The sequence below is a fragment of the Lissotriton vulgaris genome, chromosome 1_1 (assembly GCF_964263255.1).
Source record: "Lissotriton vulgaris chromosome 1_1, aLisVul1.2, whole genome shotgun sequence".
Lineage (NCBI taxonomy): Eukaryota > Metazoa > Chordata > Amphibia > Caudata > Salamandridae > Lissotriton > Lissotriton vulgaris.
The window spans coordinates 233,382,267-233,407,905 of NC_141685.1; the positions used below are offsets into that span (position 1 = coordinate 233,382,267).

The following is a 25,639-nucleotide window of genomic DNA, read 5'->3' on the forward strand; positions in this document are numbered from 1 at the left end:
TTTCAGACTCATTTCAGAGTCTTGGGCACCCGGAACAAGGAAAGCTTATAGACTGGCAAGGAACAAATGGGTTCGCTGGTGCCTTCAACGACGTTACGATCCCGTTTCAACTGATCTAGTCAATGTTATCAACTACCTTTCGGATCTTTTTACTTCAGGTCTTCCTTACAGAACTGTTAACGTTTATAGATCCGCAATTTCAGCCTGTCATTCTTTAGTTAATGAAACATCAGTTGGACAAAATCTTCTTACTAAAAAGATAATGAGAAGCATGAGGGTTTTAAACCCTCCTGGCCCTAAATATACCACCCTGTGGGACGTCACTCTTGTTCTTAGGACTTTAGCGTCATGGGGAGATAACTCTTCTCTATCGCTCAAACGCATCTCTTTTAAAATTACTGTCTTATTGTGTCTGGTGTCTTTTCGTAGAACTTCTGACGTTAAGGCTTTAGACATTTCTAGTAGGGCCTTTCAACCCGAAGGAGTTTGTTTCTTCCTTAAGAAAAGAACGAAGACCTTATCCTCTTCAATTTTCCATCCCTTTTCCCCTGAAAATGATAGACTTTGTGTGGTTAAATGTTTAAATGAATATGAAAAAAGAACTAAATATCTTAGAATGAATGAATCACAACTAATAATTTCTTATAGATCTCCTCATAAAGGAGTCTCTTCCCCTACTTTAGCCAGGTGGGTTAAGAATGTCATGCATGAAAGTGGTGTTGATATTTCTGTTTTTGGTGCTCATTCTTTAAGAGGTGCTTCAGCCTCTAAAGCCTTCTGTTTAGGAGGAGGATTACAAGACATACTTAGGCCTGCAGATTGGTCTAATGATACTATGTTTAGAGCATGTTATTTCAAACCAATATCTAATGTGATTGATAATGTTCTTAATGCACTTTAAACTTGCATAATATGGCCTCCGTGTAGTGCCATAAAATTTAGATTTTTCACAGCCTGCTGGGCAGAAAATCTGGATTTTATTAAGGACACGGAGGCTAATATTATCCCTCCTCTTTCTTCATACCCTCCCATTTGTATGAAATTACGATGTGTACCTTTTTTCTTTCAGAATAACCTGATCCTGAAATTTTATCTATGGAGTTTTGGATCTTCAAGTTTTGGATCCTCAAGTTTATCTCATGTTGATCTTTCTTCGCAGTTCTTGAACAAAGAAGGCTGAGAGATGGTTTCTAAGAGACTTTATTCTTACTCAGAATGTTCATTGAAGTTCTATATTCTTCAATTGTTGCTACTGAGCTGTGGTAATAAAGGAGATTTGCATAATATTAGCCTCCGTGTCCTTAATAAAATCCAGATTTTCTGCCCAGCAGGCTGTGAAAAATCTAAATTGCCCATAACAGTGTTCAGTTCACTCCTAACTTCTAATTTCCTACCAATGAGAAACCAAGGGAGATACCATTTTTGATAGTTATTGCATGTCTAATGCAAGAATAATCACCAGATTATGAGAGTCCAGCAAAAATTACTCATTTTCGCCCAACGTGGGGCTCGAACCCACGACCATGAGATTAAGAGTCTCATGCACTACCGACTGAGCTAGCCGGGCTCCCACTTCAAGATGGTATGCAGACTAATCATTTTTTATGAAGGAAATCCATTCCTGGACAATTTTTGGGAGTTATTGCATGTCTTATGCAAGATTAATCTCCATATTATGAGAGTCAATGCAATATTCAGGCAAAAATTACTCATTTTCGCCCAACGTGGGGCTCGAATCCACGACCCTGAGATTAAGAGTCTCATGCTCTACCGATTGAGCTAGCCGGGTTCCCTCCTTAAGACAGTATGCAGACCAATCCCTTTTTGTGAAGAAAATCAAATCCTGGATATTCCTCTACTCTTGTTTTGCAAGGAAAGCCAGATTTATACATCCTTCAGAGGACAGAGTGTCAAAAAAAAGTTAAGAGAAAATGAAAATGGAAATTGTGAGAACTTCATTTTGAGATTGCATAAGAATTCAAATTCCTCTCACATGCTAAAGAATACCTGAACCCTTTTGATTAAACCACTTTAGTTGTTATAATGAGACCATATTTGAAAGCCATCTGTGATTTTTCTGTTCTTACTCTGCAATGACCTTGGCAATGACAAGTTAAAAATAAAATGTATGCAAATTTTATAATGTAGAATGCGGGCATCGATCCCGCTACCTCTCGCATGCTAAGCGAGCGCTTTACCATTTGAGCTAATTCCCCTGTGTGTTTAATCTGCATAACATGAAAAAAGTAACCCTACTGCCTTCCACACTTTATTTGAAGTCCAATTGCCCATAACAGTGTTAAGTTCACTCCTAACTTATGCCTTACCTCCACTTATGGGATGTTTTACAGTTCAGGTTGGCCTGTTTACTACTCGAATATGAGTGATATTGCGGTCTGTTCATCTAGACTCATACCCTAGCTAATCTTGAAGTTAAATTTCCCACCAATGAGAAACCAAGGGAGATACCATTTTTGATATGTATTGCATGTCTAATGCAAGAATATTCACCAGATTATGAGAGTCAATGCAATAATCCAGCAAAAATTACTCATTTTCGCCCAACGTGGGTCTCGAACCCACGACCCTGAGATTAAGAGTCTCATGCTCTACCGACTGAGCTAGCCGGGCTCCCACTTCAGGATGGTATGCAGACTAAACAATTTTTAGGAAGGAAATCCATTCCTGGACAAATTTTTGGGAGTTATTGCATGTCTAATGCAAGATTAATCTCCATATTATGAGAGTCAATGCAATATTCAGGCAAAAATGACTCATTTTCGCCCAACGTGGGGCTCGAATCCACGACCCTGAGATTAAGAGTCTCATGCTCTACCGACTGAGCTAGCCGGGTTCCCTCCTTAAGACAGTATGCAGACCAATCCCTTTTTGTGAAGAAAATCAAATCCTGGATATTCCTCTACTCTTGTTTTGCAAGGAAAGCCAGATTTATACATCCTTCAGAGGACAGAGTGTCAAAAAAAATAAGAGAAAATGAAAATGGAAGTTGTGAGAACTTCATTTTGAGATTGCATAAGAATTCAAATTCCTCTCACATGCTAAAGAATACCTGAACCCTTTTGATTAAACCACTTTAGTTGTTATAATGAGACCATATTTGAAAGCCATCTGTGATTTTTCTGTTCTTACTCTGCAATCACCTTGGCAATGACAAGTTAAAAATAAAATGTATGCAAATTTTATAATGGAGAATGCGGGCATCGATCCCGCTACCTCTCGCATGCTAAGAGAGCGCTCTACCATTTGAGCTAATTCCCCTGTGTGTTAAATCTGCATAACATGAAAAAAGTAACCTCACTGCCTTCCACACTTTATTTGAAGTCCAATTGCCCATAACAGTGTTCAGTTCACTCCTAACTTATGCCTTACCTCCACTTATGGGATGTTTTACAGTTCAGGTTGGCCTGTTTACTACTCGAATATGAGTGATATTGTAGTGTGTTCATCTAGACTCATACCCAACCTAATCTTGAAGTTAAATTTCCTACCAATGAGAAACCAAGGGAGATACCATTTTTGATAGTTATTGCATGTCTAATGCAAGAATAATCACCAGATTATGAGAGTCCAGCAAAAATTACTCATTTTCGCCCAACGTGGGGCTCGAACCCACGACCATGAGATTAAGAGTCTCATGCTCTACCGACTGAGCTAGCCGGGCTCCCACTTCAAGATGGTATGCAGACTAATCATTTTTTATGAAGGAAATCCATTCCTGGACAATTTTGGGGAGTTATTGCATGTCTAATGCAAGATTAATCTCCATATTATGAGAGTCAATGCAATATTCAGGCAAAAATTACTCATTTTCGCCCAACGTGGGGCTCGAATCCACGACCCTGAGATTAAGAGTCTCATGCTCTACCGATTGAGCTAGCCGGGTTCCCTCCTTAAGACAGTATGCAGACCAATCCCTTTTTGTGAAGAAAATCAAATCCTGGATATTCCTCTACTCTTGTTTTGCAAGGAAAGCCAGATTTATACATCCTTCAGAGGACAGAGTGTCAAAAAAAAGTTAAGAGAAAATGAAAATGGAAATTGTGAGAACTTCATTTTGAGATTGCATAAGAATTCAAATTCCTCTCACATGCTAAAGAATACCTGAACCCTTTTGATTAAACCACTTTAGTTGTTATAATGAGACCATATTTGAAAGCCATCTGTGATTTTTCTGTTCTTACTCTGCAATGACCTTGGCAATGACAAGTTAAAAATAAAATGTATGCAAATTTTATAATGGAGAATGCAGGCATCGATCCCGCTACCTCTCGCATGCTAAGCGAGCGCTCTACCATTTGAGCTAATTCCCCTGTGTGTAACCCTACTGCCTTCCACACTTTATTTGAAGTCCAATTGCCCATAACAGTGTTAAGTTCACTCCTAACTTATGCCTTACCTCCACTTATGGGATGTTTTACAGTTCAGGTTGGCCTGTTTACTACTCGAATATGAGTGATATTGTGGTGTGTTCATCTAGACTCATACCCTACCTAATCTTGAAGTTACATTTCCCACCAATGAAAAACCAAGGGAGATACCATTTTAGATAGTTATTGCATGTCTAATGCAAGAATAATCACCAGATTATGAGAGTCCAGCAAAAATTACTCATTTTCGCCCAACGTGGGGCTCGAACCCACGACCCTGAGATTAAGAGTCTCATGCTCTACCGACTGAGCTAGCCGGGCTCCCACTTCAAGATGGTATGCAGACTAATCATTTTTTATGAGGGAAATCCATTCCTGGACAATTTTTGGGAGTTATTGCATGTCTAATGCAAGATTAATCTCCATATTATGAGAGTCAATGCAATATTCAGGCAACAATTACTCATTTTCGCACAACGTGGGGCTCGAATCCACGACCCTGAGATTAAGAGTCTCATGCTCTACCGACTGATATAGCCGGGTTCCCTCCTTAAGACAGTATGCAGACCAATCCCTTTTTGTGAAGAAAATCAAATCCTGGATATTCCTCTACTCTTGTTTTGCAAGGAAAGCCAGATTTATACATCCTTTAGAGGACAGAGTGTCAAAAAAAAATAAGAGAAAATGAAAATGGAAGTTGTGAGAACTTCATTTTGAGATTGCATAAGAATTCAAATTCCTCTCGCATGCTAAAGAATACCTGAACCCTTTTGATTAAACCACTTTAGTTGTTATAATGAGACCATATTTGAAAGCCATCTGTGATTTTTCTGTTCTTACTCTGCAATGACCTTGGCAATGACAAGTTAAAAATAAAATGTATGCAAATTTTATAATGTAGAATGCGGGCATCGATCACGCTACCTCTCGCATGCTAAGCGAGCGCTTTACCATTTGAGCTAATTCCCCTGTGTGTTTAATCTGCATAACATGAAAAAAGTAACCCTACTGCCTTCCACACTTTATTTGAAGTCCAATTGCCCATAACAGTGTTAAGTTCACTCCTAACTTATGCCTTACCTCCACTTATGGGATGTTTTACAGTTCAGGTTGGCCTGTTTACTACTCGAATATGAGTGATATTGCGGACTGTTCATCTAGACTCATACCCTAGCTAATCTTGAAGTTAAATTTCCCACCAATGAGAAACCAAGGGAGATACCATTTTTGATATGTATTGCATGTCTAATGCAAGAATATTCACCAGATTATGAGAGTCAATGCAATAATCCAGCAAAAATTACTCATTTTCGCCCAACGTTGGTCTCGAACCCACGACCCTGAGATTAAGAGTCTCATGCTCTACCGACTGAGCTAGCCGGGCTCCCACTTCAGGATGGTATGCAGACTAAACAATTTTTAGGAAGGAAATACATTCCTGGACAAATTTTTGGGAGTTATTGCATGTCTAATGCAAGATTAATCTCCATAATATGAGAGTCAATGCAATATTCAGGCAAAAATGACTCATTTTCGCCCAACGTGGGGCTCGAATCCACGACCCTGAGATTAAGAGTCTCATGCTCTACCGACTGAGCTAGCCGGGTACCCTCCTTAAGACAGTATGCAGACCAATCCCTTTTTGTGAAGAAAATCAAATCCTGGATATTCCTCTACTCTTGTTTTGCAAGGAAAGCCAGATTTATACATCCTTCAGAGGACAGAGTGTCAAAAAAAATAAGAGAAAATGAAAATGGAAGTTGTGAGAACTTCATTTTGAGATTGCATAAGAATTCAAATTCCTCTCACATGCTAAAGAATACCTGAACCCTTTTGATTAAACCACTTTAGTTGTTATAATGAGACCATATTTGAAAGCCATCTGTGATTTTTCTGTTCTTACTCTGCAATGACCTTGGCAATGACAAGTTAAAAATAAAATGTATGCAAATTTTATAATGGAGAATGCGGGCATCGATCCCGCTACCTCTCGCATGCTAAGCGAGCGCTCTACCATTTGAGCTAATTCCCCTGTGTGTAACCCTACTGCCTTCCACACTTTATTTGAAGTCCAATTGCCCATAACAGTGTTAAGTTCACTCCTAACTTATGCCTTACCTCCACTTATGGGATGTTTTACAGTTCAGGTTGGCCTGTTTACTACTCGAATATGAGTGATATTGTGGTGTGTTCATCTAGACTCATACCCTACCTAATCTTGAAGTTACATTTCCCACCAATGAAAAACCAAGGGAGATACCATTTTAGATAGTTATTGCATGTCTAATGCAAGAATAATCACCAGATTATGAGAGTCCAGCAAAAATTACTCATTTTCGCCCAACGTGGGGCTCGAACCCACGACCCTGAGATTAAGAGTCTCATGCTCTACCGACTGAGCTAGCCGGGCTCCCACTTCAAGATGGTATGCAGACTAATCATTTTTTATGAGGGAAATCCATTCCTGGACAATTTTTGGGAGTTATTGCATGTCTAATGCAAGATTAATCTCCATATTATGAGAGTCAATGCAATATTCAGGCAACAATTACTCATTTTCGCACAACGTGGGGCTCGAATCCACGACCCTGAGATTAAGAGTCTCATGCTCTACCGACTGATATAGCCGGGTTCCCTCCTTAAGACAGTATGCAGACCAATCCCTTTTTGTGAAGAAAATCAAATCCTGGATATTCCTCTACTCTTGTTTTGCAAGGAAAGCCAGATTTATACATCCTTCAGAGGACAGAGTGTCAAAAAAAAATAAGAGAAAATGAAAATGGAAGTTGTGAGAACTTCATTTTGAGATTGCATAAGAATTCAAATTCCTCTCACATGCTAAAGAATACCTGAACCCTTTTGATTAAACCACTTTAGTTGTTATAATGAGACCATATTTGAAAGCCATCTGTGATTTTTCTGTTCTTACTCTGCAATGACCTTGGCAATGACAAGTTAAAAATAAAATGTATGCAAATTTTATAATGTAGAATGCGGGCATCGATCCCGCTACCTCTCGCATGCTAAGCGAGCGCTTTACCATTTGAGCTAATTCCCCTGTGTGTTTAATCTGCATAACATGAAAAAAGTAACCCTACTGCCTTCCACACTTTATTTGAAGTCCAATTGCCCATAACAGTGTTAAGTTCACTCCTAACTTATGCCTTACCTCCACTGATGGGATGTTTTACCATTCAGGTTGGCCTGTTTACTACTCGAATATGAGTGATATTGCGGTCTGTTCATCTAGACTCATACCCTAGCTAATCTTGAAGTTAAATTTCCCACCAATGAGAAACCAAGGGAGATACCATTTTTGATATGTATTGCATGTCTAATGCAAGAATATTCACCAGATTATGAGAGTCAATGCAATAATCCAGCAGAAATTACTCATTTTCGCCCAACGTGGGTCTCGAACCCACGACCCTGAGATTAAGAGTCTCATGCTCTACCGACTGAGCTAGCCGGGCTCCCACTTCAGGATGGTATGCAGACTAAACAATTTTTAGGAAGGAAATCCATTCCTGGACAAATTTTTGGGAGTTATTGCATGTCTAATGCAAGATTAATCTCCATATTATGAGAGTCAATGCAATATTCAGGCAAAAATGACTCATTTTCGCCCAACGTGGGGCTCGAATCCATGACCCTGAGATTAAGAGTCTCATGCTCTACCGACTGAGCTAGCCGGGTACCCTCCTTAAGACAGTATGCAGACCAATCCCTTTTTGTGAAGAAAATCAAATCCTGGATATTCCTCTACTCTTGTTTTGCAAGGAAAGCCAGATTTATACATCCTTCAGAGGACAGAGTGTCAAAAAAAATAAGAGAAAATCAAAATGGAAGTTGTGAGAACTTCATTTTGAGATTGCATAAGAATTCAAATTCCTCTCACATGCTAAAGAATACCTGAACCCTTTTGATTAAACCACTTTAGTTGTTATAATGAGACCATATTTGAAAGCCATCTGTGATTTTTCTGTTCTTACTCTGCAATGACCTTGGCAATGACAAGTTAAAAATAAAATGTATGCAAATTTTATAATGGAGAATGCGGGCATCGATCCCGCTACCTCTCGCATGCTAAGCGAGCGCTCTACCATTTGAGCTAATTCCCCTGTGTGTTAAATCTGCATAACATGAAAAAAGTAACCTCACTGCCTTCCACACTTTATTTGAAGTCCAATTGCCCATAACAGTGTTCAGTTCACTCCTAACTTATGCCTTACCTCCACTTATGGGATGTTTTACAGTTCAGGTTAGCCTGTTTACTACTCGAATATGAGTGATATTGTAGTGTGTTCATCTAGACTCATACCCAACCTAATCTTGAAGTTAAATTTCCTACCAATGAGAAACCAAGGGAGATACCATTTTTGATAGTTATTGCATGTCTAATGCAAGAATAATCACCAGATTATGAGAGTCCAGCAAAAATTACTCATTTTCGCCCAACGTGGGGCTCGAACCCACGACCATGAGATTAAGAGTCTCATGCTCTACCGACTGAGCTAGCCGGGCTCCCACTTCAAGATGGTATGCAGACTAATCATTTTTTATGAAGGAAATCCATTCCTGGACAATTTTTGGGAGTTATTGCATGTCTAATGCAAGATTAATCTCCATATTATGAGAGTCAATGCAATATTCAGGCAAAAATTACTCATTTTCGCCCAACGTGGGGCTCGAATCCACGACCCTGAGATTAAGAGTCTCATGCTCTACCGATTGAGCTAGCCGGGTTCCCTCCTTAAGACAGTATGCAGACCAATCCCTTTTTGTGAAGAAAATCAAATCCTGGATATTCCTCTACTCTTGTTTTGCAAGGAAAGCCAGATTTATACATCCTTCAGAGGACAGAGTGTCAAAAAAAAGTTAAGAGAAAATGAAAATGGAAATTGTGAGAACTTCATTTTGAGATTGCATAAGAATTCAAATTCCTCTCACATGCTAAAGAATACCTGAACCCTTTTGATTAAACCACTTTAGTTGTTATAATGAGACCATATTTGAAAGCCATCTGTGATTTTTCTGTTCTTACTCTGCAATGACCTTGGCAATGACAAGTTAAAAATAAAATGTATGCAAATTTTATAATGGAGAATGCGGGCATCGATCCCGCTACCTCTCGCATGCTAAGCGAGCGCTCTACCATTTGAGCTAATTCCCCTGTGTGTAACCCTACTGCCTTCCACACTTTATTTGAAGTCCAATTGCCCATAACAGTGTTAAGTTCACTCCTAACTTATGCCTTACCTCCACTTATGGGATGTTTTACAGTTCAGGTTGGCCTGTTTACTACTCGAATATGAGTGATATTGTGGTGTGTTCATCTAGACTCATACCCTACCTAATCTTGAAGTTACATTTCCCACCAATGAAAAACCAAGGGAGATACCATTTTAGATAGTTATTGCATGTCTAATGCAAGAATAATCACCAGATTATGAGAGTCCAGCAAAAATTACTCATTTTCGCCCAACGTGGGGCTCGAACCCACGACCCTGAGATTAAGAGTCTCATGCTCTACCGACTGAGCTAGCCGGGCTCCCACTACAAGATGGTATGCAGACTAATCATTTTTTATGAGGGAAATCCATTCCTGGACAATTTTTGGGAGTTATTGCATGTCTAATGCAAGATTAATCTCCATATTATGAGAGTCAATGCAATATTCAGGCAACAATTACTCATTTTCGCACAACGTGGGGCTCGAATCCACGACCCTGAGATTAAGAGTCTCATGCTCTACCGACTGATATAGCCGGGTTCCCTCCTTAAGACAGTATGCAGACCAATCCCTTTTTGTGAAGAAAATCAAATCCTGGATATTCCTCTACTCTTGTTTTGCAAGGAAAGCCAGATTTATACATCCTTCAGAGGACAGAGTGTCAAAAAAAAATAAGAGAAAATGAAAATGGAAGTTGTGAGAACTTCATTTTGAGATTGCATAAGAATTCAAATTCCTCTCACATGCTAAAGAATACCTGAACCCTTTTGATTAAACCACTTTAGTTGTTATAATGAGACCATATTTGAAAGCCATCTGTGATTTTTCTGTTCTTACTCTGCAATGACCTTGGCAATGACAAGTTAAAAATAAAATGTATGCAAATTTTATAATGGAGAATGCGGGCATCGATCCCGCTACCTCTCGCATGCTAAGCGAGCGATTTACCATTTGAGCTAATTCCCCTGTGTGTTTAATCTGCATAACATGAAAAAAGTAACCCTACTGCCTTCCACACTTTATTTGAAGTCCAATTGCCCATAACAGTGTTAAGTTCACTCCTAACTTATGCCTTACCTCCACTTATGGGATGTTTTACAGTTCAGGTTGGCCTGTTTACTACTCGAATATGAGTGATATTGCGGTCTGTTCATCTAGACTCATACCCTAGCTAATCTTGAAGTTAAATTTCCCACCAATGAGAAACCAAGGGAGATACCATTTTTGATATGTATTGCATGTCTAATGCAAGAATATTCACCAGATTATGAGAGTCAATGCAATAATCCAGCAAAAATTACTCATTTTCGCCCAACGTGGGTCTCGAACCCACGACCCTGAGATTAAGAGTCTCATGCTCTACCGACTGAGCTAGCCGGGCTCCCACTTCAGAATGGTATGCAGACTAAACAATTTTTAGGAAGGAAATCCATTCCTGGACAAATTTTTGGGAGTTATTGCATGTCTAATGCAAGAATAATCACCAGATTATGAGAGTCCAGCAAAAATTACTCATTTTCGCCCAACGTGGGGCTCGAACCCACGACCATGAGATTAAGAGTCTCATGCTCTACCGACTGAGCTAGCCGGGCTCCCACTTCAAGATGGTATGCAGACTAATCATTTTTTATGAAGGAAATCCATTCCTGGACAATTTTTGGGAGTTATTGCATGTCTAATGCAAGATTAATCTCCATATTATGAGAGTCAATGCAATATTCAGGCAAAAATTACTCATTTTCGCCCAACGTGGGGCTCGAATCCACGACCCTGAGATTAAGAGTCTCATGCTCTACCGATTGAGCTAGCCGGGTTCCCTCCTTAAGACAGTATGCAGACCAATCCCTTTTTGTGAAGAAAATCAAATCCTGGATATTCCTCTACTCTTGTTTTGCAAGGAAAGCCAGATTTATACATCCTTCAGAGGACAGAGTGTCAAAAAAAAGTTAAGAGAAAATGAAAATGGAAATTGTGAGAACTTCATTTTGAGATTGCATAAGAATTCAAATTCCTCTCACATGCTAAAGAATACCTGAACCCTTTTGATTAAACCACTTTAGTTGTTATAATGAGACCATATTTGAAAGCCATCTGTGATTTTTCTGTTCTTACTCTGCAATGACCTTGGCAATGACAAGTTAAAAATAAAATGTATGCAAATTTTATAATGGAGAATGCGGGCATCGATCCCGCTACCTCTCGCATGCTAAGCGAGCGCTCTACCATTTGAGCTAATTCCCCTGTGTGTAACCCTACTGCCTTCCACACTTTATTTGAAGTCCAATTGCCCATAACAGTGTTAAGTACACTCCTAACTTATGCCTTACCTCCACTTATGGGATGTTTTACAGTTCAGGTTGGCCTGTTTACTACTCGAATATGAGTGATATTGCGGTCTGTTCATCTAGACTCATACCCTAGCTAATCTTGAAGTTAAATTTCCCACCAATGAGAAACCAAGGGAGATACCGTTTTTGATAGGTATTGCATGTCTAATGCAAGAATAATCACCAGATTATGAGAGTCCAGCAAAAATTTCTCATTTTCGCCCAAGGTGGGGCTCAAACCCACGACCATGAGATTAAGAGTCTCATGCTCTACCGACTGAGCTAGCCGGGCTCCCACTTCAAGATGGTATGCAGACTAATCATTTTTTATGAAGGAAATCCATTCCTGGACAATTTTTGGGAGTTATTGCATGTCTAATGCAAGATTAATCTCCATATTATGAGAGTCAATGCAATATTCAGGCAAAAATTACTCATTTTCGCCCAACGTGGGGCTCGAATCCACGACCCTGAGATTAAGAGTCTCATGCTCTACCGACTGATATAGCCGGGTTCCCTCCTTAAGACAGTATGCAGACCAATCCCTTTTTGTGAAGAAAATCAAATCCTGGATATTCCTCTACTCTTGTTTTGCAAGGAAAGCCAGATTTATACATCCTTCAGAGGACAGAGTGTCAAAAAAAATTAAGAGAAAATGAAAATGGAAATTGTGAGAACTTAATTTTGAGATTGCATAAGAATTCAAATTCCTCTCACATGCTAAAGAATACCTGAACCCTTTTGATTAAACCACTTTAGTTGTTATAATGAGACCATATTTGAAAGCCATCTGTGATTTTTCTGTTCTTACTCTGCAATGACCTTGGCAATGACAAGTTAAAAATAAAATGTATGCAAATTTTATAATGGAGAATGCGGGCATCGATCCCGCTACCTCTCGCATGCTAAGCGAGCGCTCTACCATTTGAGCTAATTCCCCTGTGTGTAACCCTACTGCCTTCCACACTTTATTTGAAGTCCAATTGCCCATAACAGTGTTAAGTTCACTCCTAACTTATGCCTTACCTCCACTTATGGGATGTTTTACAGTTCAGGTTGGCCTGTTTACTACTCGAATATGAGTGATATTGTGGTGTGTTCATCTAGACTCATACCCTACCTAATCTTGAAGTTACATTTCCCACAAATGAAAAACCAAGGGAGATACCATTTTAGATAGTTATTGCATGTCTAATGCAAGAATAATCACCAGATTATGAGAGTCCAGCAAAAATTACTCATTTTCGCCCAACGTGGGGCTCGAACCCACGACCCTGAGATTAAGAGTCTCATGCTCTACCGACTGAGCTAGCCGGGCTCCCACTACAAGATGGTATGCAGACTAATCATTTTTTATGAGGGAAATCCATTCCTGGACAATTTTTGGGAGTTATTGCATGTCTAATGCAAGATTAATCTCCATATTATGAGAGTCAATGCAATATTCAGGCAACAATTACTCATTTTCGCACAACGTGGGGCTCGAATCCACGACCCTGAGATTAAGAGTCTCATGCTCTACCGACTGATATAGCCGGGTTCCCTCCTTAAGACAGTATGCAGACCAATCCCTTTTTGTGAAGAAAATCAAATCCTGGATATTCCTCTACTCTTGTTTTGCAAGGAAAGCCAGATTTATACATCCTTCAGAGGACAGAGTGTCAAAAAAAAATAAGAGAAAATGAAAATGGAAGTTGTGAGAACTTCATTTTGAGATTGCATAAGAATTCAAATTCCTCTCACATGCTAAAGAATACCTGAACCCTTTTGATTAAACCACTTTAGTTGTTATAATGAGACCATATTTGAAAGCCATCTGTGATTTTTCTGTTCCTACTCTGCAATGACCTTGGCAATGACAAGTTAAAAATAAAATGTATGCAAATTTTATAATGGAGAATGCGGGCATCGATCCCGCTACCTCTCGCATGCTAAGCGAGCGATTTACCATTTGAGCTAATTCCCCTGTGTGTTTAATCTGCATAACATGAAAAAAGTAACCCTACTGCCTTCCACACTTTATTTGAAGTCCAATTGCCCATAACAGTGTTAAGTTCACTCCTAACTTATGCCTTACCTCCACTTATGGGATGTTTTACAGTTCAGGTTGGCCTGTTTACTACTCGAATATGAGTGATATTGCGGTCTGTTCATCTAGACTCATACCCTAGCTAATCTTGAAGTTAAATTTCCCACCAATGAGAAACCAAGGGAGATACCATTTTTGATATGTATTGCATGTCTAATGCAAGAATATTCACCAGATTATGAGAGTCAATGCAATAATCCAGCAAAAATTACTCATTTTCGCCCAACGTGGGACTCGAATCCACGACCCTGAGATTAAGAGTCTCATGCTCTACCGACTGAGCTAGCCGGGTACCCTCCTTAAGACAGTATGCAGACCAATCCCTTTTTGTGAAGAAAATCAAATCCTGGATATTCCTCTACTCTTGTTTTGCAAGGAAAGCCAGATTTATACATCCTTCAGAGGACAGAGTGTCAAAAAAAATAAGAGAAAATGAAAATGGAAGTTGTGAGAACTTCATTTTGAGATTGCATAAGAATTCAAATTCCTCTCACATGCTAAAGAATACCTGAACCCTTTTGATTAAACCACTTTAGTTGTTATAATGAGACCATATTTGAAAGCCATCTGTGATTTTTCTGTTCTTACTCTGCAATGACCTTGGCAATGACAAGTTAAAAATAAAATGTATGCAAATTTTATAATGGAGAATGCGGGCATCGATCCCGCTACCTCTCGCATGCTAAGCGAGCGCTCTACCATTTGAGCTAATTCCCCTGTGTGTTAAATATGCATAACATGAAAAAAGTAACCTCACTGCCTTCCACACTTTATTTGAAGTCCAATTGCCCATAACAGTGTTCAGTTCACTCCTAACTTATGCCTTACCTCCACTTATGGGATGTTTTACAGTTCAGGTTGGCCTGTTTACTACTCGAATATGAGTGATATTGTAGTGTGTTCATCTAGACTCATACCCAACCTAATCTTGAAGTTAAATTTCCTACCAATGAGAAACCAAGGGAGATACCATTTTTGATAGTTATTGCATGTCTAATGCAAGAATAATCACCAGATTATGAGAGTCCAGCAAAAATTACCCATTTTCGCCCAACGTGGGGCTCGAACCCACGACCATGAGATTAAGAGTCTCATGCTCTACCGACTGAGCTAGCCGGGCTCCCACTTCAAGATGGTATGCAGACTAATCATTTTTTATGAAGGAAATTCATTCCTGGACAATTTTTGGGAGTTATTGCATGTCTAATGCAAGATTAATCTCCATATTATGAGAGTCAATGCAATATTCAGGCAAAAATTACTCATTTTCGCCCAACGTGGGGCTCGAATCCACGACCCTGAGATTAAGAGTCTCATGCTCTACCGATTGAGCTATCCGGGTTCCCTCCTTAAGACAGTATGCAGACCAATCCCTTTTTGTGAAGAAAATCAAATCCTGGATATTCCTCTACTCTTGTTTTGCAAGGAAAGCCAGATTTATACATCCTTCAGAGGACAGAGTGTCAAAAAAAAGTTAAGAGAAAATGAAAATGGAAATTGTGAGAACTTCATTTTGAGATTGCATAAGAATTCAAATTCCTCTCACATGCTAAAGAATACCTGAACCCTTTTGATTAAACCACTTTAGTTGTTATAATGAGACCATATTTGAAAGCCATCTGTGATTTTTCTGTTCTTACTCTGCAATGACCTTGGCAATGACAAGTTAAAAATAAAATGTATGCAAATTTTATAATGGAGAATGCGGGCATCGATCCCGCTACCTCTCGCATGCTAAGCGAGCACTCTACCATTTGAGCTAATTCCCCTGTGTGTAACCCTACTGCCTTCCACACTTTATTTGAAGTCCAATTGCCCATAACAGTGTAAAGTACACTCCTAACTTATGCCTTACCTCCACTTATGGGATGTTTTACAGTTCAGGTTGGCCTGTTTACTACTCGAATATGAGTGATATTGCGGTCTGTTCATCTAGACTCATACCCTAGCTAATCTTGAAGTTAAATTTCCCACCAATGAGAAACCAAGGGAGATACCATTTTTGATAGGTATTGCATGTCTAATGCAAGAATAATCACCAGATTATGAGAGTCCAGCAAAATTTTTTCATTTTCGCCCAACGTGGGGCTCGAACCCACGACCCTGAGATTAAGAGTCTCATGCTCTACCGACTGAGCTAGCCGGGTTCCCTCCTTAAGACAGTAAGCAGACCAATCCATTTTTGTGAAGAAAATCAAATCCTGGATATTCCTCTACTCTTGTTTTGCAAGGAAAGCCAGATTTATACATCCTTCAGAGGACAGATGTCAAAAAAAATAGGAGAAAATGAAAATGGAAGTTGTGAGAACTTCATTTTGAGATTGCATAAGAATTCAAATTCCTCTCACATGCTAAAGAATACCTGAACCCTTTTGATTAAACCACTTTAGTTGTTATAATGAGACCATATTTGAAAGCCATCTGTGATTTTTCTGTTCTTACTCTGCAATGACCGTGGCAATGACAAGTTAAAAATAAAATGTATGCAAATTTTATAATGGAGAATGCAGGCATCGATTGCGCTACCTCTCGCATGCTAAGCGAGCGCTCTACCATTTGAGCTAATTCCACTGTGTGTTTAATATGCATAACATGAAAAAAGTAACCTCACTGCCTTCCACACTTTATTTGAAGTCCAATTGCCCATAACAGTGTTCAGTTCACTCCTAACTTATGCCTTACCTCCACTTATGGGATGTTTTACAGTTCAGGTTGGCCTGTTTACTACTCGAATATGAGTGATATTGTGGTGTGTTCATCTAGACTCATACCCTACCTAATCTTGAAGTTAAATTTCCCACCAATGAGAAACCAAGGGAGATACCATTTCTGATAGTTATTGCATGTCTAATGCAAGAATATTCACCAGATTATGAGAGTCAATGCAATAATCCAGCAAAAATTACTCATTTTCGCCCAACATGGGGCTCGAACCCACGACCCTGAGATTAAGAGTCTCATGCTCTACCGACTGAGCTAGCCGGGCTCCCACTTCAAGATTGTATGCAGACTAATCATTTTTTATGAAGGAAATCCATTCCTGGACAATTTTTGGGAGTTATTGCATGTCTAATGCAAGATTAATCTCCATATTATGAGAGTCAATGCAATATTCAGGCAAAAATTACTCGTGTTCGCCCAATGTGGAGCTTGAACCCACGACCCTGAGATTAAGAGTCTCATGCTCTACCGACTGAGCTAGCCGGGTTCCCTCCTTAAGACAGTATGCAGACCAATCCCTTTTTGTGAAGAAAATCAAATCCTGGATATTCCTCTACTCTTGTTTTGCAAGGAAAGCCAGATTTATACATCCTTCAGAGGACAGAGTGTAAAAAAAAATAAGAGAAAATGAAAATGGAAGTGGTGAGAACTTCATTTTGAGATTGCATAAGAATTCAAATTCCTCTCACATGCTAAAGAATACCTGAACCCTTTTGATTAAACCACTTTAGTTGTTATAATGAGACAATATTTGAAAGCCATCTGTGATTTTTCTGTTCTTACTCTGCAATGACCTTGGCAATGACAAGTTAAAAATAAAATGTATGCACATTTCATAATGGAGAATGCGGGCATCGATCCCGCTACCTCTCGCATGCTAAGCGAGCGCTCTACCATTTGAGCTAATTTCCCTGTGTGTTTAATCTGGATAACATGAAAAAAGTAACCTCACTGCCTTCCACACTTTATTTGAAGTCCAATTGCTCATAACAGTGTTCAGTTCACTCCTAACTTATGCCTTACCTCCACTTATGGGATGTTTTACAGTTCAGGTTGGCCTGTTTACTACTCGAATATGAGTGATATTGTGGTGTGTTCATCTAGACTCATACCCTACCTAATCTTGAAGTTAAATTTCCCACCAATGAGAAACCAAGGGAGATACCATTTTTGATAGTTATTGCATGTCTAATGCAAGAATAATCACCAGATTATGAGAGTCCAGCAAAAATTCCTCATTTTCGCCCAACGTGGGGCTCCAACCCATGACCCTGAGATTAAGAGTCTCATGCTCTACCGACTGAGCTAGCCGGGCTCCCACTTCAAGATGGTATGCAGACTAATCATTTTTTATGAGGGAAATCCATTCCTGGAAATTTTTTGGGAGTTATTGCATGTCTAATGCAAGATTAATCTCCATATTATGAGAGTCAATGCAATATTCAGGCAAAAATTACTCATTTTCGCACAACGTGGGGCTCGAATCCACGACCCTGAGATTAAGAGTCTCATGCTCTACCGACTGATATAGCCGGGTTCCCTCCTTAAGACAGTATGCAGACCAATCCCTTTTTGTGATGAAAATCAAATCCTGGATATTCCTCTACTCTTGTTTTGCAAGGAAAGCCAGATTTATACATCCTTCAGAGGACAGAGTGTCAAAAAAAAATAAGAGAAAATGAAAATGGAAGTTGTGAGAACTTCATTTTGAGATTGCATAAGAATTCAAATTCCTCTCACATGCTAAAGAATACCTGAACCCTTTTGATTAAACCACTTTAGTTGTTATAATGAGACCATATTTGAAAGCCATCTGTGATTTTTCTGTTCTTACTCTGCAATGACCTTGGCAATGACAAGTTAAAAATAAAATGTATGCAAATTTTATAATGGAGAATGCGGGGATCGATCCCGCTACCTCTCGCATGCTAAGCGAGCGCTTTACCATTTGAGCTAATTCCCCTGTGTGTTTAATCTGCATAACATGAAAAAAGTAACCCTACTGCCTTCCACACTTTATTTGAAGTCCAATTGCCCATAACAGTGTTAAGTTCACTCCTAACTTATGCCTTACCTCCACTTATGGGATGTTTTACAGTTCAGGTTGGCCTGTTTACTACTCGAATATGAGTGATATTGCGGTCTGTTCATCTAGACTCATACCCTAGCTAATCTTGAAGTTAAATTTCCCACCAATGAGAAACCAAGGGAGATACCATTTTTGATATGTATTGCATGTCTAATGCAAGAATATTCACCAGATTATGAGAGTCAATGCAATATTCAGGCAAAAATGACTCATTTTCGCCCAACGTGGGGCTCGAATCCACGAGCCTGAGATTAAGAGTCTCATGCTCTACCGACTGAGCTAGCCGGGTTCCCTCCTTAAGACAGTATGCAGACCAATCCCTTTTTGTGAAGAAAATCAAATCCTGGATATTCCTCTACTCTTGTTTTGCAAGGAAAGCCAGATTTATACATCCTTCAGAGGACAGAGTGTCAAAAAAAATAAGAGAAAATGAAAATGGAAGTTGTGAGAACTTCATTTTGAGATTGCATAAGAATTCAAATTCCTCTCACATGCTAAAGAATACCTAAACCCTTTTGATTAAACCACTTTAGTTGTTATAATGAGACCATATTTGAAAGCCATCTGTGATTTTTCTGTTCTTACTCTGCAATGACCTTGGCAATGACAAGTTAAAAATAAAATGTATGCAAATTTTATAATGGAGAATGCAGGCATCGATCCCGCTACCTCTCGCATGCTAAGCGAGCGCTCTACCATTTGAGCTAATTCCCCTGTGTGTTAAATCTGCATAACATGAAAAAAGTAACCTCACTGCCTTCCACACTTTATTTGAAGTCCAATTGCCCATAACAGTGTTCAGTTCACTCCTAACTTATGCCTTACCTCCACTTATGGGATGTTTTACAGTTCAGGTTGGCCTGTTTACTACTCGAATATGAGTGATATTGTGGTGTGTTCATCTAGACTCATACCCAACCTAATCTTGAAGTTAAATTTCCTACCAATGAGAAACCAAGGGAGATACCATTTTTGATAGTTATTGCATGTCTAATGCAAGAATAATCACCAGATTATGAGAGTCCAGCAAAAATTACTCATTTTCGCCCAACGTGGGGCTCGAACCCACGACCATGAGATTAAGAGTCTCATGCTCTACCGACTGAGCTAGCCGGGCTCCCACTTCAAGATGGTATGCAGACTAATCATTTTTTATGAAGGAAATCCATTCCTGGACAATTTTTGGGAGTTATTGCATGTCTAATGCAAGATTAATCTCCATATTATGAGAGTCAATGCAATATTCAGGCAAAAATTACTCATTTTCGCCCAACGTGGGGCTCGAATCCACGACCCTGAGATTAAGAGTCTCATGCTCTACCGATTGAGCTAGCCGGGTTCCCTCCTTAAGACAGTATGCAGACCAATCCCTTTTTGTGAAGAAAATCAAATCCTGGATATTCCTCTACTCTTGTTTTGCAAGGAAAGCCAGATTTATACATCCTTCAGAGGACAGTGTCAAAAAAAATTAAGAGAAAATGAAAATGGAAATTGTGAGAACTTCATTTTGAGATTGCATAAGAATTCAAATTCCTCTCACATGCTAAAGAATACCTGAACCCTTTTGATTAAACCACTTTAGTTGTTATAATGAGACCATATTTGAAAGCCATCTGTGATTTTTCTGTTCTTACTCTGCAATGACCTTGGCAATGACAAGTTAAAAATAAAATGTATGCAAATTTTATAATGGAGAATGCGGGCATCGATCCCGCTACCTCTCGCATGCTAAGCGAGCACTCTACCATTTGAGCTAATTCCCCTGTGTGTAACCCTACTGCCTTCCACACTTTATTTGAAGTCCAATTGCCCATAACAGTGTTAAGTACACTCCTGACTTATGCCTTACCTCCACTTATGGGATGTTTTACAGTTCAGGTTGGCCTGTTTACTACTCGAATATGAGTGATATTGCGGTCTGTTCATCTAGACTCATACCCTAGCTAATCTTGAAGTTAAATTTCCCACCAATAAGAAACCAAGGGAGATACCATTTTTGATAGGTATTGCATGTCTAATGCAAGAATATTCACCAGATTATGAGAGTCAATGCAATAATCCAGCAAAAATTACTCATTTTCGCCCAACATGGGGCTCGAACCCACAACCCTGAGATTAAGAGTCTCATGCTCTACCGACTGAGCTAGCCGGGCTCCCACTTCAAGATTATATGCAGACTAATCATTTTTTATGAAGGAAATCCATTCCTGGACAATTTTTGGGAGTTATTGCATGTATAATGCAAGATTAATCTCCATATTATGAGAGTCAATGCAATATTCAGGCAAAAATTACTCGTTTTCGCCCAACGTGGAGCTCGAACCCACGACCCTGAGATTAAGAGTCTCATGCTCTACCGACTGAGCTAGCCGGGTTCCCTCCTTAAGACAGTATGCAGACCAATCCCTTTTTGTGAAGAAAATCAAATCCTGGATATTCCTCTACTCTTGTTTTGCAAGGAAAGCCAGATTTATACATCCTTCAGAGGACAGAGTGTCAAAAAAATAAGAGAAAATGAAAATGGAAGTGGTGAGAACTTCATTTTGAGATTGCATAAGAATTCAAATTCCTCTCACATGCTAAAGAATACCTGAACCCTTTTGATTAAACCACTTTAGTTGTTATAATGAGACAATATTTGAAAGCCATCTGTGATTTTTCTGTTCTTACTCTGCAATGACCTTGGCAATGACAAGTTAAAAATAAAATGTATGCACATTTCATAATGGAGAATGCGGGCATCGATCCCGCTACCTCTCACATGCTAAGCGAGCGCTCTACCATTTGAGCTAATTTCCCTGTGTGTTTAATCTGGATAACATGAAAAAAGTAACCTCACTGCCTTCCACACTTTATTTGAAGTCCAATTGCCCATAACAGTGTTAAGTTCACTCCTAACTTATGCCTTACCTCCACTTATGGGATGTTTTACAGTTCAGGTTGGCCTGTTTACTACTCGAATATGAGTGATATTGCGGTGTGTTCATCTAGACTCATACCCTAGCTAATCTTGAAGTTAAATTTCCCACCAATGAGAAACCAAGGGAGATACCATTTTTGATATGTATTGCATGTCTAATGCAAGAATATTCACCAGATTATGAGAGTCAATGCAATAATCCAGCAAAAATTACTCATTTTCGCCCAACGTGGGTCTCGAACCCACGACCCTGAGATTAAGAGTCTCATGCTCTACCGACTGAGCTAGCCGGGCTCCCACTTCAGAATGGTATGCAGACTAAACAATTTTTAGGAAGGAAATCCATTCCTGGACAAATTTTTGGGAGTTATTGCATGTCTAATGCAAGAATAATCACCAGATTATGAGAGTCCAGCAAAAATTACTCATTTTCGCCCAACGTGGGGCTCGAACCCACGACCATGAGATTAAGAGTCTCATGCTCTACCGACTGAGCTAGCCGGGCTCCCACTTCAAGATGGTATGCAGACTAACCATTTTTTATGAGGGAAATCCATTCCTGGACAATTTTTGGGAGTTATTGCATGTCTAATGCAAGATTAATCTCCATATTATGAGAGTCAATGCAATATTCAGGCAAAAATTACTCATTTTCGCACAACGTGGGGCTCGAATCCACGACCCTGAGATTAAGAGTCTCATGCTCTACCGACTGAGCTAGCCGGGTTCTCTCCTTAAGACAGTATGCAGACCAATCCCTTATTGTGAAGAAAATCAAATCCTGGATATTCCTCTACTCTTGTTTTGCAAGGAAAGCCAGATTTATACATCCTTCAGAGGACAGAGTGTCAAAAAAAATAAGAGAAAATGAAAATGGAAGTTGTGAGAACTTCATTTCGAGATTGCATAAGAATTCAAATTCCTCTCACATGCTAAAGAATACCTGAACCCTTTTGATTAAACCACTTTAGTTGTTATAATGAGACCATATTTGAAAGCCATCTGTGATTTTTCTGTTCTTACTCTGCAATGACCTTGGCAATGACAAGTTAAAAATAAAATGTATGCAAATTTTATAATGGAGAATGCGGGCATCGATCCCGCTACCTCTCGCATGCTAAGCGAGCGCTCTACCATTTGAGCTAATTCCCCTGTGTGTTAAATCTGCATAACATGAAAAAAGTAACCTCACTGCCTTCCACACTTTATTTGAAGTCCAATTGCCCATAACAGTGTTCAGTTCACTCCTAACTTATGCCTTACCTCCACTTATGGGATGTTTTACAGTTCAGGTTGGCCTGTTTACTACTCGAATATGAGTGATATTGTGGTGTGTTCATCTAGACTCATACCCAACCTAATCTTGAAGTTAAATTTCCTACCAATGAGAAACCAAGGGAGATACCATTTTTGATAGTTATTGCATGTCTAATGCAAGAATAATCACCAGATTATGAGAGTCCAGCAAAAATTACTCATTTTCGCCCAACGTGGGGCTCGAACCCACGACCATGAGATTAAGAGTCTCATGCTCTACCGACTGTGCTAGCCGGGCTCCCACTTCAAGATGGTATGCAGACTAATCATTTTTTATGAAGGAAATCCATTCCTGGACAATTTTTGGGAGTTATTGCATGTCTAATGCAAGATTAATCTCCATATTATGAGAGTCAATGCAATATTCAGGCAAAAATTACTCATTTTCGCCCAACGTGGGGCTGGAATCCACGACCCTGAGATTAAGAGTCTCATGCTCTACCGATTGAGCTAGCCGGGTTCCCTCCTTAAGACAGTATGCAGACCAATCCCTTTTTGTGAAGAAAATCAAATCCTGGATATTCCTCTACTCTTGTTTTGCAAGGAAAGCCAGATTTATACATCCTTCAGAGGACAGAGTGTCAAAAAAAATTAAGAGAAAATGAAAATGGAAATTGTGAGAACTTCATTTTGAGATTGCATAAGAATTCAAATTCCTCTCACATGCTAAAGAATACCTGAACCCTTTTGATTAAAACACTTTAGTTGTTATAATGAGACCATATTTGAAAGCCATCTGTGATTTTTCTGTTCTTACTCTGCAATGACCTTGGCAATGACAAGTTAAAAATAAAATGTATGCAAATTTTATAATGGAGAATGCGGGCATCGATCCCGCTACCTCTCGCATGCTAAGCGAGCACTCTACCATTTGAGCTAATTCCCCTGTGTGTAACCCTACTGCCTTCCACACTTTATTTGAAGTCCAATTGCCCATAACAGTGTTAAGTACACTCCTGACTTATGCCTTACCTCCACTTATGGGATGTTTTACAGTTCAGGTTGGCCTGTTTACTACTCGAATATGAGTGATATTGCGGTCTGTTCATCTAGACTCATACCCTAGCTAATCTTGAAGTTAAATTTCCCACCAATAAGAAACCAAGGGAGATACCATTTTTGATAGGTATTGCATGTCTAATGCAAGAATAATCACCAGATTATGAGAGTCCAGCAAAAATTTCTCATTTTCGCCCAACGTGGGGCTCGAACCCACGACCCTGAGATTAAGAGTCTCATGCTCTACCGACTGAGCTAGCCGGGCTCCCACTTCAGGATGGTATGCAGACTAAACAATTTTTAGGAAGGAAATCCATTCCTGGACATATTTTTGGGAGTTATTGCATGTCTAATGCAAGATTAATCTCCATATTATGAGAGTCAATGCAATATTCAGGCAAAAATGACTCATTTTCGCCCAACGTGGGGCTCGAATCCACGACCCTGAGATTAAGAGTCTCATGCTCTACCGACTGAGCTAGCCGGGTTCCCTCCTTAAGACAGTATGCAGACCAATCCCTTTTTGTGAAGAAAATGAAATCCTGGATATTCCTCTACTCTTGTTTTGCAAGGAAAGCCAGATTTATACATCCTTCAGAGGACAGAGTGTCAAAAAAAATAAGAGAAAATGAAAATGGAAGTTGTGAGAACTTCATTTTGAGATTGCATAAGAATTCAAATTCCTCTCACATGCTAAAGAATACCTGAACCCTTTTGATTAAACCACTTTAGTTGTTATAATGAGACCATATTTGAAAGCCATCTGTGATTTTTCTGTTCTTACTCTGCAATGACCTTGGCAATGACAAGTTAAAAATAAAATGTATGCAAATTTTATAATGGAGAATGCGGGCATCGATCCCGCTACCTCTCGCATGCTAAGCGAGCGCTCTACCATTTGAGCTAATTCCCCTGTGTGTTAAATCTGCATAACATGAAAAAAGTAACCTCACTGCCTTCCACACTTTATTTGAAGTCCAATTGCCCATAACAGTGTTCAGTTCACTCCTAATTTATGCCTTACCTCCACTTATGGGATGTTTTACAGTTCAGGTTGGCCTGTTTACTACTCGAATATGAGTGATATTGTGGTGTGTTCATCTAGACTCATACCCAACCTAATCTTGAAGTTAAATTTCCTACCAATGAGAAACCAAGGGAGATACCATTTTTGATAGTTATTGCATGTCTAATGCAAGAATAATCACCAGATTATGAGAGTCCAGCAAAAATTACTCATTTTCGCCCAACGTGGGGCTCGAACCCACGACCATGAGATTAAGAGTCTCATGCTCTACCGACTGAGCTAGCCGGGCTCCCACTTCAAGATGGTATGCAGACTAATCATTTTTTATGAAGGAAATCCATTCCTGGACAATTTTTGGGAGTTATTGCATGTCTAATGCAAGATTAATCTCCATATTATGAGAGTCAATGCAATATTCAGGCAAAAATTACTCATTTTTGCCCAACGTGGTGCTCGAATCCACGACCCTGAGATTAAGAGTCTCATGCTCTACCGATTGAGCTAGCCGGGTTCCCTCCTTAAGACAGTA

General features: G+C 39.4%; 21 non-coding genes across 21 annotated transcripts; all 21 read right to left on the reverse strand.

The window, feature by feature from the left end:
• Nucleotides 1-3,609: 3,609 nt before the first annotated feature.
• On the reverse strand, nt 3,610-3,682 carry TRNAK-CUU (transfer RNA lysine (anticodon CUU)). Its single transcript has one exon. It is a non-coding gene; the product is annotated as a tRNA-Lys (tRNA).
• Nucleotides 3,683-4,636: 954 nt separating this feature from the next.
• TRNAK-CUU (transfer RNA lysine (anticodon CUU)) lies at nt 4,637-4,709 on the reverse strand. The gene has a single exon. It is a non-coding gene; the product is annotated as a tRNA-Lys (tRNA).
• A 1,638-nt stretch (nt 4,710-6,347) lies between these two features.
• On the reverse strand, nt 6,348-6,420 carry TRNAA-AGC (transfer RNA alanine (anticodon AGC)). The gene has a single exon. It is a non-coding gene; the product is annotated as a tRNA-Ala (tRNA).
• Nucleotides 6,421-6,725: 305 nt separating this feature from the next.
• On the reverse strand, nt 6,726-6,798 carry TRNAK-CUU (transfer RNA lysine (anticodon CUU)). The gene has a single exon. It is a non-coding gene; the product is annotated as a tRNA-Lys (tRNA).
• A 1,638-nt stretch (nt 6,799-8,436) lies between these two features.
• On the reverse strand, nt 8,437-8,509 carry TRNAA-AGC (transfer RNA alanine (anticodon AGC)). Its single transcript has one exon. It is a non-coding gene; the product is annotated as a tRNA-Ala (tRNA).
• Nucleotides 8,510-8,839: 330 nt separating this feature from the next.
• On the reverse strand, nt 8,840-8,912 carry TRNAK-CUU (transfer RNA lysine (anticodon CUU)). The gene has a single exon. It is a non-coding gene; the product is annotated as a tRNA-Lys (tRNA).
• A 576-nt stretch (nt 8,913-9,488) lies between these two features.
• On the reverse strand, nt 9,489-9,561 carry TRNAA-AGC (transfer RNA alanine (anticodon AGC)). The gene has a single exon. It is a non-coding gene; the product is annotated as a tRNA-Ala (tRNA).
• A 305-nt stretch (nt 9,562-9,866) lies between these two features.
• On the reverse strand, nt 9,867-9,939 carry TRNAK-CUU (transfer RNA lysine (anticodon CUU)). Its single transcript has one exon. It is a non-coding gene; the product is annotated as a tRNA-Lys (tRNA).
• A 1,201-nt stretch (nt 9,940-11,140) lies between these two features.
• TRNAK-CUU (transfer RNA lysine (anticodon CUU)) lies at nt 11,141-11,213 on the reverse strand. The gene has a single exon. It is a non-coding gene; the product is annotated as a tRNA-Lys (tRNA).
• Nucleotides 11,214-11,789: 576 nt separating this feature from the next.
• On the reverse strand, nt 11,790-11,862 carry TRNAA-AGC (transfer RNA alanine (anticodon AGC)). The gene has a single exon. It is a non-coding gene; the product is annotated as a tRNA-Ala (tRNA).
• Nucleotides 11,863-12,815: 953 nt separating this feature from the next.
• Nucleotides 12,816-12,888, reverse strand: TRNAA-AGC (transfer RNA alanine (anticodon AGC)). Its single transcript has one exon. It is a non-coding gene; the product is annotated as a tRNA-Ala (tRNA).
• Nucleotides 12,889-13,193: 305 nt separating this feature from the next.
• On the reverse strand, nt 13,194-13,266 carry TRNAK-CUU (transfer RNA lysine (anticodon CUU)). Its single transcript has one exon. It is a non-coding gene; the product is annotated as a tRNA-Lys (tRNA).
• Nucleotides 13,267-14,681: 1,415 nt separating this feature from the next.
• On the reverse strand, nt 14,682-14,754 carry TRNAA-AGC (transfer RNA alanine (anticodon AGC)). Its single transcript has one exon. It is a non-coding gene; the product is annotated as a tRNA-Ala (tRNA).
• Nucleotides 14,755-15,084: 330 nt separating this feature from the next.
• On the reverse strand, nt 15,085-15,157 carry TRNAK-CUU (transfer RNA lysine (anticodon CUU)). The gene has a single exon. It is a non-coding gene; the product is annotated as a tRNA-Lys (tRNA).
• Nucleotides 15,158-18,648: 3,491 nt separating this feature from the next.
• On the reverse strand, nt 18,649-18,721 carry TRNAA-AGC (transfer RNA alanine (anticodon AGC)). The gene has a single exon. It is a non-coding gene; the product is annotated as a tRNA-Ala (tRNA).
• A 1,170-nt stretch (nt 18,722-19,891) lies between these two features.
• Nucleotides 19,892-19,964, reverse strand: TRNAK-CUU (transfer RNA lysine (anticodon CUU)). Its single transcript has one exon. It is a non-coding gene; the product is annotated as a tRNA-Lys (tRNA).
• Nucleotides 19,965-22,199: 2,235 nt separating this feature from the next.
• Nucleotides 22,200-22,272, reverse strand: TRNAK-CUU (transfer RNA lysine (anticodon CUU)). Its single transcript has one exon. It is a non-coding gene; the product is annotated as a tRNA-Lys (tRNA).
• Nucleotides 22,273-22,846: 574 nt separating this feature from the next.
• TRNAA-AGC (transfer RNA alanine (anticodon AGC)) lies at nt 22,847-22,919 on the reverse strand. Its single transcript has one exon. It is a non-coding gene; the product is annotated as a tRNA-Ala (tRNA).
• Nucleotides 22,920-24,275: 1,356 nt separating this feature from the next.
• TRNAK-CUU (transfer RNA lysine (anticodon CUU)) lies at nt 24,276-24,348 on the reverse strand. The gene has a single exon. It is a non-coding gene; the product is annotated as a tRNA-Lys (tRNA).
• Nucleotides 24,349-24,923: 575 nt separating this feature from the next.
• TRNAA-AGC (transfer RNA alanine (anticodon AGC)) lies at nt 24,924-24,996 on the reverse strand. The gene has a single exon. It is a non-coding gene; the product is annotated as a tRNA-Ala (tRNA).
• A 330-nt stretch (nt 24,997-25,326) lies between these two features.
• On the reverse strand, nt 25,327-25,399 carry TRNAK-CUU (transfer RNA lysine (anticodon CUU)). Its single transcript has one exon. It is a non-coding gene; the product is annotated as a tRNA-Lys (tRNA).
• Nucleotides 25,400-25,639: the final 240 nt, after the last annotated feature.